Source organism: Charadrius vociferus, unplaced genomic scaffold (genome assembly GCF_000708025.1).
Source record: "Charadrius vociferus isolate BGI_N301 unplaced genomic scaffold, ASM70802v2 scaffold167, whole genome shotgun sequence".
Classification (NCBI taxonomy): Eukaryota; Metazoa; Chordata; class Aves; order Charadriiformes; family Charadriidae; genus Charadrius; species Charadrius vociferus.
Window position 1 is genome coordinate 298,317 of NW_009649460.1, and position 12,989 is coordinate 311,305.

Genomic DNA, 12,989 nt, shown 5'->3' on the forward strand with positions numbered 1-12,989 from the left:
GGTATAGGCTTTCATGCATAGTTTGGATTGGTTGGAACAGAAAGTAAGAAGCATGTTTCTGTTACAAATCACTGTTAGGTTTTGAATAAATAATAAAGAGAAAACTGTCTTGATACATCTTTCTGATGCTTCTTACATCTTGAGTCAAGGCTATTCGCAGAAGTAGTCTACTTAATTGGAAGGTCCTATGGAATATCTAAGACTGCGAGCACATCTGCAGAAAACTTACCCGTATCTGGTTCCTTAAAAATAAAATAAAAGAAAGAGAAGACGGAGAAAAGAGGAGAATTATATGTAGTAGTAATTATCTGCCTTCTAAAAAGTACAGTGAAATTATGAGTGCAAGATTCTACTCAAGCAAACCCAGTGTTGCTTTAATTTTAATTATTCTTACAATTTATATTTCTTTAATGGATTTCTAATTAATCAATTTCTATATACAAATTTGTGTCTCATTGTATGTAAACGGTTGTGCCAACAAAAAATTGGGTTCTACTATCTGTGGAGAACAGAAAATTAGACCCTGAAGAGAGTGAGCTCATCATTATGGAATTAAATTAAGTGTATTGATTAAACCTTCATATTGTGGTTGGGCTTTTTTGGAGGCATGAAGTAGTCTCATTTAGTTACATTACAGCTGTGAGGGGAATTATATTTAAGGGAAAGGGAATTGCCTGTTCTCTGCAGAACAATTGCAATATGCACATTTTACTGACAAACGATAATAAAAAAGTCACGCAAATATAAACCAGGAGGAATACTTTTCTGTGAGGTTTTGGTGATAACAGTTTCAAAAGCAACATTTGATTGACTGCTCATGTTTCTACTGGAGATCAGTCCTACCAAGGACTGATTTACCAGGAGTTTCTACTGGCCAGTCCTACCAGCCTCTCCCTGGCCAGCACCATGGCCATTTCAAGGATGTGAAGTTCTGGTGTTCAGATGTCTTTCATTGTTCATGAGCATTACAACGTGCTGAGTCAGTGGATGTCACTGCAAACAGCCTCCTCTTAGCATCTCTTTTTCTTCTCTCCCCACACCTCTTCCTCCCTCTCTAATACTGTTGCTGCATCTCCTCCCCTCTACTTCCTTATTTTCACACGGAAAGCTGAGGAATTAAACTGTATCAAATATTTACTGTGCAGCTGGGAACTGGAAGAGAAGCTTATGCTTTTACCTGAATATCTCCTTCTAACAGTCCCTCTAGTTCTTAAAGTCAAAAGTTGCTCCTTTTGTGGACAGTTTCTGTCTATAATTCAGGTAACAAGTAAAAAATATTGCTAGTAAAATGGTCTGTTTTCTGTCATCTACTGGCTAAAGCCATGCAATGCAGAAAGACATTTTCCTTACAGCTTTGCTGCTGTGGTTAACTTAGAAATAACTTTGTTATTACAGTCCTAGATGTGAAACAGAACACTAGCTGACATAACCTACCTTATAAGGCTAAACTTCCACTAGAGATTAGGATAAAACCAAAAGACTCGGGGCTATTTGTGAGCAATGGAAAATTTGGACCCAAGTCTTTCAAAAGTGGAGACTTTTCACCAACAATAGCGATTAGCACTTTTCTTTCAACATTTTATTGTTTAGCCATGTGTTGGTCTGTGTCAACACAGATTGACAAAGTCATAGAATTTTATTGGACAATGTGAAAACTCATTTGCAAATTTTATTGCAGTCCATCACTGCCTGCATTCACAGTCCAGAGGCCTTCCATTGTTGTGAATAACAATTGGGAGCAATTTCTGGCTATGGTCAATGTAGAGGTTGCAGTCTTCCACCGACAGGTGTTCTTTCCTAATTGCTTCCATTAGTTTCTCTTTATTGCAGGGCTTCATTGCCCGATGAATGTAGTGTTTCAACAAATACCAGACCAGATCTATCAGCTCCAGTGTGTGGCATGATAATCAATGTTCACTCATTGAGCCCAAGCTTAGTAAAATGCTTTAGTCAAATGTACAGTACTTATTTCCCAATAAAATAGTTATTATACCAAATGCAATATTCTAAATAGAAAAAAACTATTGGTACAGAAATTGTGGCAAACATGAGTCTTGTCAATATGTGTAACAGAAAGAGAGTGTGGTGAGCAGGACTAGGGAAGTGATTGTCTCCCTGTACTCAGCACTGGTGAGGCTGCCATCAAGTACTGTGTTCAGTTTTGGGCCCCTCACTACAACATGACATTGAGGTGCTGGAGTGTGTCCAAAGAAGAGCAACAAAGATGGTAAAAGGTCTAGAGAACAAGTCTTATGAGGAGCAGCGGATGGAACCAGCATTGTTTAGTCTGGAGAGAATGGAGGCCGAGGGGAGACTTTATTGCTCTCTACAACTACCTGAAAGCAGGTCATGTAGAGAGCAAGTGTTGTGTGTTAGCGAGGTGGGTGTCAGTCTCTTCCCCCAAGTAACAAGCAATAGGACAAGAGGAAACAGCCTCAAGGTGCACCAGCAGAGGTTTAGACTGAATATTAGGAAAAAGTTCTTCACCGAAAGCGTTATCAAGCACTGGAACAGGCTGCTCATGGAAGTAGTTGAGCCACCATCCCTGGAAGTATTTAAAAGACCTGTAGATGTGGCGCTTAGGGACATGGTTTAGTGATGGACTTGGCAGTGTTAGATTTATGGTTGGACTCAGTGATCTTAAGGGCCTTTTCCAACCTAAATAATTCTATGATTCTGTGATTCTAAGATTTGTAAATATACCGACAAGAGAAGACAAGATTGCCATGGGAAGTAAAGAAACTTCTGACTTGATAATCTCACTGCACCATAAAGCTTGATTTCATTCTAGATCAAGAACCTTCTTGTTCATCAAATCTTTGCCTACTTTGAATTAGAATCATAGGTATATTATGAAAAAGAAGAGTGCATTTTGGTTCCTCTTTCTTTCCAAACTCACTGAAGTATTAGGACAGGTATCAGTACAATTTTTTGTATTGAATTTTTGCTTTTATCTTGCATTCTGGATTATCCAAATTTTGTGGCACTGCACAGAAGTAAATGAAGAGCAGAATATGCCTTTCAGGCCTTTTTCTGTTTGTGGCGATACTTAAACCAGAAACACTTGATTTTTTCAGATCTGAGGTTAAATTTGCAGAAATTACATTTAAAAATAATAACAAATGCCCTGTGCTTCCTTACTTAGGCACTGAAGTAATTTACTTGAGAATTCTTAAAGACAAAAAAACCTTGAGAATCATTGTATGCCTTTTTAGTGTCTTTCCCCAGAGCAGAAGTGTAGTTTGACCAAAACCACAATTATATAACTCCATAGCTACAAGGAATTTCTTCAGAAGTCCCTTTCTGCTATAGCATTATTTTAATACTTTAATACTTCAGTATTTATTTCAGTGCCAATTTCCCATTAAAAATAAAGACCCTTTTTTGAGTGATTCCATTGTACCTTCAAAGGTGGGTGTTGTCTCTAAAAGCACTGTTTTTCACTTCTGAGATAAATTGTTCTCTACCATTGTCTTTTTACATTCGTTCTCTCCCCATCTCTTTTTCTCCATGGTAACACAGAAGTTGATAATATTGTATGATGCTTTACAGCAGAAGGATTCAGAAGGGAGAAGCATAAAGTGCAAGAAATGTAGAAACCTGTGCCCAGAGCCGTACAGTAGCTTTCTAACTTTTGCAGGCTTTAACCTTTTTTTCTGCTCTGTTCACATTTGGCTCATTCTCCAAAACGGCTGGGTCTCATTGGTTTTATCTGTCATTTGCTTTACCCATCTTCTCTTCCCTTTATTGCTTCCTCAAAATGCAAACCAATTCCTCAGGCTTTCCTGTTGAATGTTTCAGTACTAACTGTGAGAGGAGAGAATCATGCGGCTGCTAACCAGAACTCAAAAGCAAATATCAATACAGCTGATACCAATGGATGCTTGCAAGTGGAAACGGAACCAATCAGCAGCACAACCATGAAAACAGCAGCCAGTCTCTGTTTTGCAAGCGCATTTTAGGACAAAACAAAATTTCTCTGGATCAAGTTCCTCTGGGCCATGTATTGTATTTCTGGCAAACTCCCAGCTGACCACACATTGGCATACCTGTGGCTCTTGTGCCTGGACCAGACTCTTGCTGGGAGAATTCTTTGCACCAAGAACAACCAAAAATTAGCTTTTTCAATCAATGTAATTTTGTCTCTTTGCTCTAGAGGCCAAATTACAGAACAAAAGACCTTTCAGATCCCTCATTTATTTCAGCTAGAGTACATAGAAATGCCCCAAAATCCTCATCGGCTGATGCCCTTCCATGCTACCTGATGTAAACAGGAGGTCTCATTCATTGTGCTATTACTGCACCTGTGCGTTTTTGACCATGTTGCTTGTACCTCAGCATCTCACTACTGTGTTGGCCAAATGCTTAGCCAAGTGAAAGGCCAAATTGGTCTGGAGGACTCATAAAACACAGATCCTGACTACATTCTCCCTATAACTGCATAAGTTCAAATAATACCTATTTTCTATTAGTCTCCCAGAAAGAATGCAAATATTAGCACGATTATATGAATTTATAACATTTTTTACACACATACACACACTCCTTTGGTTTTGGGCATGCAGCCAACAGAACAATATGTGTGGCTGAAGTTTAGAGCCATTTGCTTAATCCTACCTTCTGGCACGCTCACCTGTGAGCCACAGCCACGGTTACCGATGGGATAGATAGATCCTCCAGAGTGCAAACTCCTGCCTCAGACTTGCTCTCCCTTAAACCAGCTGGCAGAAACAAGGATTTTCTGGCAAAAACAGTTAGGTGCTGAAATACTCATCATTGGAAAATGGGGGGTTTGTATGCATTTTGGAGGATGATTTTGGTAAAATGTTGCACTGTGACATTTTTCAGACTAGACTATTTCTATTTTTGGTACCAAAACCAGTTTTCAAAAACCAATCTTCATTTTAGCTAGTGGAATCAATTATTCATAGACTTTTATTGCACAGTGAAGTTGTCTAGCTGTGTTTGGGCCCAGTGCTTGTAAGCTCGTCTGCCTCTGCACCCACATTCCAATTTTTGCTCATCCATTTCCCCAGACCTGTGTTCCTTAGAAAGAGCACATTTTGAGAACAAAAAGCTATTTACTGCAAAGAGTTAAAACAGCAAACAAAGCCAACCTAGGACATATCACTCTGCTCTTCCCAGTTCAAAAGACTGAGGGATTTGTCACATGAAGGGTTCCTCTGTGGTACCTGGTGGCTGGCATGGGTGTAGAGCAGGTGAATATAAAGTGCTCTGGGGCAGCAAACAGAGGAGGAGTTGTCGCTGGTTTGAAGTCAACGGACTACCTGTTGGGACAGGGTGGGTGAGACCTCCTCCTACCACTGGCAGTCTTATCGGCAGGGCTACAAATTTGCCCTTTTTATGCCAGGAGCCATGATCTCATATTTGTTAGGTATCGGAAGCAGTCAAAGTCAAAAAACACTCCTACAGTTTTGAGGACGCGAGGATATTATTCTACTGCTAGGCTACAGCTAGTTATGCTGTGCTGCTCTCACTTACTACCTCCTGTGCCGCCACCTGCCAGACCCAGCCCGCCTCATCCGAGCGCCGTCTGGCATTGCTGGAGCGTGAGGGGCACGGCCTCCCCGTGAAGGTGGAGTATGTTGGCACCGCAGGCCAACAACCCTTCATTCTTCAATATGGCTGGCGCCCAGGGTCAACGCAGGAGAATGCCTTTTTTTTTTTTTTTTTTCTGGTCCAAGTAGCTCAAACAAAAGCCAATTATTGCACATACGACGAGTCTAACGGCAGTCCCTGAAAGCAATGCCGTGATCGCATGGCAGATACGTGCAAGTCCCCAGTGCACGGTCAGATTGGGAAATGCCACGTTTCCTTGGCAGTTTAACAATTTAGACACTCAACTTGTCTTAAGGTGTAGTATAAATTGAATGTCCTTTTATTGAAACCACGGAGCTGCTTCCATGAGTTCTGCATTTACCTCCTTACTTGCAGCCTTTACAGCTGGTAACAAATGGTCCGACGGGTTTGAGGTTTTTTTGTCCTTTTCTAGGACGAAGCCGGTGCATCCCCTCCGCAGTCAGGGTAAAACAGCAGAGCGGAGGCATGGCAGAGCTCAGGCACGTGCTTCTGTGGAAGAGCAGAGCAGGCGACGGCGTGGCAGCTTGTGGCGTTATGGTATGTAGCCCATACAACTGCGGAGAGGCAGATTGGCTGGCCCGAGCAGAGCCTCTTCTGCCGAGGTGTGCTACCACGGGCTCACTGAAGTGGGGACCTGTGGGCTGCACCCACTCCTCCGTTCACCCCTTCACTCGCTGCCGTGGCCACGGTCCAGATGGACACTGAGTTACGCAGGCTGGAGATGAGGCTTTGTTCCCGCTGTCAGTACTGTGGAGCCCATTTTTCTGAGGAAGCAGCTTTCAGATATTTGGGGTTGTGCCAGGTCCTGATAATCCAGAAAATCCTGAATTTAAGCATGTTCCTTAAAAACAGTGTTCCCTGCACCTTTCTGTCCCAGACTCCAAATGCTGCTCTAGGAGTAAGGGCACCTTGTTTGGCAGAGGGTTTTGTAGGTTCATGTGTGGCTTTTGTTTTAAAATATATTAATTTATTATAATGTAAGATCATCTGCCTGGGGGATGTGGGATGTTGTTGGAGCACAACCAAGTATTGGCTTGTAGCCTTCTAAACCAGGGTGCTAAGAAATAAATCCTAAATAGAAATGGATGAACAGTTGAAAATGTATTCAACAGACTTTATCCTTCTTTTCTAAGGGTTTTCCTCAAAACAGTTTATGTTTTCTAGATTTGTTCAGCACATGAAATGCTGTATGCTGATACTGCAAAGAGGAAAAGCTATCTGCTTAATTGCAAATTATTTGAAACGTCTTTTCCCTCTTTAGGGGCTCCATGGTCTTCTAATTATATTGCATTATTCCTTCTCTCTGATAAGATGAGTAAAAAAATCATAGACAAAAAAAAGACATTAATAATAAGTAGTTTCCTTTAGGTATTATCTTAATACCAGTATTCTTATATATAAAGCAATGACCGAAGAATGTGGTAGGGAAAACATACTAAAAAGTTATTGTAAAATGACTAAACTGAGTGTTATGCAAGCAGCACATTCTTTTCCTTCCAAATAATTTTAAAGTGCACTTTCTACACCTTGCAGTCACTCCTGTGCATTTTAGTTCTCATTGTACTAAACCATTGATACTGATTTCCTGAGGTCTTACAAAAACTAGTTAAAAAGATCCCCAAAAGGTGAGGATTTAAAGATTCACAAATTATTTCTTCTCTTTCTATTCATGTTTTAGCAGGACAATGCACTGTTCTGGAGTAAGATCATGATATTGGCTGTGATAGTTATGACCTTTCATGTTCATTTACAGAACTTGTCAGACTTTTGAGCATGTTTGGTGAATTCTAATGACTCTTTTTGGTTCAGTTGCTGCCAAGTGAAATGTAGGTTTGTACAACGCTGTTACATTACTGATGATTAATTTGCATGTTTGTAACATCTGAAGATCAATGAGGAGAAGGTACCATTGTGCTACCCCCTTTAGAAACACAGAAACTAAGCGAGCACTGATTTTTAACATCACAGAGTTTATAGTCCTGCGGCACTTCTGCAATTGGTGGTATTTAAGGCAGCTTGCTGTGTCCACTGGCACTTCATTGACCTTAAAGGAGCGCCCCATGGGAATGGCAGTCTTCTCATATTCTGCCAGTTATAAAGTTGGGAGTAAAAGACAGAGAGAAGAGATATAATGTGCAAGCAAGATTGATGGACACAGATTAACCCAAGCCAGCCCCATGCAATATGAGGTATTCAAATCTGTATTTGATGCTTTTCACATTGATTGTTCCCTTTGCAACCCGAAACTGGACTAGAATGGTGTGAAGGAATAGTTAGAGGAATTAGCTTTGAACTTAATTGAATTGCAGAATGATCAAATTTATGGTTACAGGACCACCTTGTTTTTAATTGGAAGCTATCAGAAGGAATTCACCGTTTGGGGTTTGGAAGAATAATCACAGAGTATTAGGTTGAAAGTGCTGATATTGCCTCAAAAAATTCAGGGATTTCAACAATGAACATCAATACCATCTTCTTATCAGCACTCATTATGCTTAGGGAAAAGCTTTGTCTAAATCCAGAAATCTGCCAACGTTATGCTCCTGTAATTTCATCTTTACAGTTAGTTTTTAACACAGTGTCAGCAGAAGATTGCCAGTTGACAATGACTAAGCAGAGAGAGAGGAGTCTATTTTTTATACGGTAAAACATTTTTATTTTTTCATTTCCTCACTTACCCACACTATTTGTCTCTTTTCATCATCTGTTTTGTCTCTTCAGAAATCCCGGCTGTGAGCTGTCTGTTGTAGGCACCCATTTTTCATTATCTGTGCAGGTAGCTACTCTAATAGAAATAAATAAATAAATAAATAAAAAGTCTTTGTTGCTCCTCAGACAATGAAACATTTAGTGCAAGTGCTGAGACTCCTGCTTGTGTGTGAACATGTCACATCGAGGTTCCAGCTACAGATCATTTAGATAGACTCCATGAAGAAACTACCACAGACTTTATACGTGTTGAGTTGCAGATGTCCCCCACCGAGCCCCCTGTTGTGGATTGTCTGGGGAAAAAACCCAACAACCCCAAAAGAGAAGAAGGACGACTGTCATCTTCTGATAACGCCACTAATGGTAACAGCGTAGTTACCTGCATGTTTGACTACCTCAGAAGGGGTTTATAGCTTTATGCCTGACTACCTCAAAGATCTTGAAATTTAGATTGGTAGTCGAAAATATTTTGATTGCAAGCTTTATCTCTTGAGATGTTACAAGAAGGCATTAAATTAATATCATTAACTAAGTAAATAAGTAAACCAGACAATTATATAAGAAACCTTTGCTGAAACAGACTTCCGAGGGATCTGACAGATTACAGGCTGCTAACACTGTCATAATCACTGTTAAAATCTGTAATCTCATTAACACAAAAAAACTGAAACCAAATTGAACAAAATGAAAAATTACTCAAAAAAGACACAAAATCTTTTACTATAGCCTCCAGTACTGTTGTGAAATATAAGAGGGAATGAAGAAGAGCAAGAACATTTCAGAAGAGGTTGATGAAATGAAAACTGGGATGAAATATCTCCTACCCCTCTTTCCAGCACTTAAAACTGAAGATCTCACATTTACTACAACCTAATTTTTGTTAAGAGTTCTCTCTCATGGGGGATGGGGGGTACCTCCAGATGATGCGTAACAGGAATAATAAAATCAGATAAGACAGAATGGTGGAGCTTATAATTTTCTCCATTGTTAAAAATCCTGCATATCTGTTCAATGATTTTTACATCAAATGACGCTTCTAGTACATTCTTGCTGTTTATATCAAAATTTCCTAACAGGTTAGAAGCAGAAAATCAGCTTTTTTGTACTTATGTTTTTATCCAGGATAGAAGGAACTGGTGAGCTTAGCTAGATTGTATACCTGGGTTATTGTTGGTTTTGAGGACAGAGTTGCAAGATTTTTGCTGAAGATAACATCATCAGGTGGTTTTATGCCTTTTTGTCACCTATCATATTTGTACAAGATTTTGAAGATCAATATTTATGTAGATTTCAAAAAAGGGGGAACTTTCGATTTAATGTAAGCTATCCTAATGCACGGACTCAAGAGAAACCCTAGATGTAGCAATTCAGCATAATGCACAGCAATTCTTTTCACATTATAACACTCTCTGCATGTTACAAGCATCATCTCGTCAAAAAACAGGATGGGAAGGCGAGCACATTTTCCTATGTCAACACCGTGCAAGAAATAAACTCAAAATAAAGAATAAATTACAGATAAATAAATAAATTCCTGCTGTTCACAGCAAGAGATATGATGTGGAAAGCCCTCTCCAGGAGGTGGGCTTTAAGCCTTTTAGTGCTGTGAAGTCAAAACCATCACGCCCATAGTCAGGGTGCGCTGGCCATGGCATAGTGCTAGAGCTATGCTGGTGGAGAGCAAGTGACAGTTCTGCTCTAGCTCCAGTTTGTGATTGTTTTAGTGGGTAGTCCTGTTTAGAGTACATTATGATAATGTAATCTGGAACATAGAAAGGGCTGGATGATAGCTGACGATCGTCTCTGCAAGACACAGTTAGTATCTATCTGTAGATACATGCTTCTAAAAGGGGAAAAAAAAACAATAACTGACCTATTTGCAGCAGCTAACTGTTTTTCAAAGAACTTTGCTGGTTCTTAGATTGTAAATCTGATTACATAATATTTTACTGGAAAATTAAATCAAAATATTATGTGAGATGTCATTGAAGAAAACAGAGTGCAGGCCTGTGTTCCTCCAACATTTGCTAGAGTTGGCATCTGATTGTGGAATAGAAGAAAAGAACTCTAGAATGGAGGTAAAATAACTAATTTCAGATAAATGACATGCTTCAGATTAAGACTGAGGCAGTCTCAGAGAGGTCATAGATAAGAAATACACATTTTATATTCACAGCAGAAATGCAACAGCAAGGTTATTACAAACAAGACATGAGCATATTCATACAGTTAATTATGACTGCTGTTGCAGAGATGTTAACTTTCTGGTCCCTTATCTATTTAGGCTTTTTAAAATCAAGGTCATGTGGAGGTTAAGCAGACAGAGGGAGAACGGGGTTTCATGGGATAACCCTAGCTAGGGCCTTTGATCAATCATTCCAGATGATCTTCTAGGTCTAGAGTAGGAATGCAAAGGAATACAATCAGCAGGTAGACTAACAGGACCTCATGGGGGGGGTTACCAAAACCTGCTCTCAGATTTAGAAGAACAAGGATGGACACCTGACTGTTTTGTAGAGAAAATGAGATTAGTAAGCAACCCAGTATATGCAATCTCCCGTCTTAACAACGTCCAAAGTTTTTGTCTCTCTTTTGTTTTAGCTATCAGAACTGCAGATGCTACCAAACCTGCCTTTTTGACACTTTTTCAATAATCTGTTTACTGCTATTTGAAGAACACATGGCTGTGTGTACAGGGATCTAATTTAGGGGAACAGAAACAGGGCTCTTGCTCTCTGCTGGGACACACAGAGACCCATGCTTCATTAGGTGCAAAAGGGAAACCCAGCACCAGGAGGTGTGGTCCAATGGACACGTGGTGGTAAGCTCTTCCAACCCCCAAACCATATGATACCTGAGGCTTGGTGTGGCTTTGCTCCAAATAAGGGAGTTGATAATAACTGCTCTCACTCATGCCACCAAGGTCCCTATGTAACCTTTGTTGCATTGCGACCCATCGGAAGACCAATATTTTCCTTCCTTCCCCGCCTCTCTCTGGACCATGTAACAATGCTTCTGGGTCAGCTATAGCAGCTGAAGTTCTGGGTGCTATCTTTTTGCTCAAGTGGGGGAAGGCTTATGTTCATTAATCCAGCACTGCTGGGTTCAGTCCCTGTAGTTGGGGTACTATTATACTACAACTGTATCTTCCAGTAGGACAGATGGGCAATATCAACAATGGCTCTTTGAAAACAATTAAGAAGCATTTTTGAGCAGAGGCCAGCGTGCCCACCATTGTGGTAAAGTAGTTGGTCTATCTGGGGTACCGTTCCTATCAGTCTGATTCAAAGAGATAGAGAAAGGAAAACATCATTCAAGAACAAAATGGGTCCCATATTTGGATGTATTAAAAGCAAAACACACATTTTTTAAAAATGGAACTGGGCACTATTCAAGCAGCGCTCTACCATTTTGACACGCCATGTGGACTCCGGTGTAAAAAAAAAAAAAAAAAGAAAAAGAAAAAAATAATAATGCATATGTGTGGTAATAATCTGCACATGAGTGGTTGCTGTAATGTGCACTGCTGTACTGCCAGCAGGGAAGTGAGTGATTGCCTCTCGCCTACACAATGGACGCTGGCTTTGCCTCACATGGTTTTTCAGCAGGGAAACAAATAAGAGGGGGGGGAAGAAGCAATGCAAACCACTGCCTGACCTCACCACTTTCCAATCCTTGAGGCTTGATCAAGTAGTCAATAAGAAGTTTTTTGGCTTTTTCAAAATTTTTAGGTGGACACGGTAGGGAGAGAGATGAAAGGTAACTACTTGCTTTTGCTTTGACCTCTGTGTCTTTTAGCCTAGGTGGTGAGACATATGTCACTGGAGCTGTGCTCGTTGGGAAAGTTTTTGCTTGTTTTGCTAGTCTGATGGCTCATCCGGAGCAGTTTGATATTCAAATGAATCTGTCAGGAACAAGAGTGTGGTGCTTCAGTTCTTGCTCGGGCCTGATGACATTGATTTGTGAGCATACTGCTTGACTACGGGATGTGTGACAGATAAATTTTATCAAAATTAAGGCACAATTAAACATTTCATCTTCCTAATTACTGGCTGTAGATTCAGCCTGATGACCATGTGCTGTAAGAAATCAGCGACCATTACACATTTTAATGGAGCACAGCTGTCTTACAGCTTGGTAATATTTGCACAGTGCCACAGAACTGTAATTTATGATAAAAAGAAAAAATGTGTATTGGCTCTTTTTTGCCAAAATAGATTAAGGATTCATATACTTTAATGAGATTTGGACCTCGCCTTGGATTATCGTTATAAATGATTTATGTGCATGTTGGTGGACTCCTGTAGTTTTGAGTTGATTTGTGTTTTGGTCGACCAATATGTAATTCAGTATTTCCTTGTGTGCCAGTATTTGCATTCTTTCCCCTCTCTCCATTTCAGTTCTATTTTTCCGCCACAACTTAGAGAGAAGGGCAAGCGGGAAGGTTAAGAAAGCATCGAGGCGTATTTTCCAGGAGCCTCCCTCACAGCAAAACCCACTCCTGAAGTCCCTCCCCTGCTCCCTCGCTCCTCACCCCGAGCGCAGAGAGGACAGGAGGAAGGGAGGCGAGGGGAGGTGGGTGACACCCCCCTGGATCAGGGTCACTCCTGCAGCCTGGAAAGCAGGGCACAGGGGAACAGATGCTACCTGAACCCCTGCTCAGGCAGAGACCAGCTCAC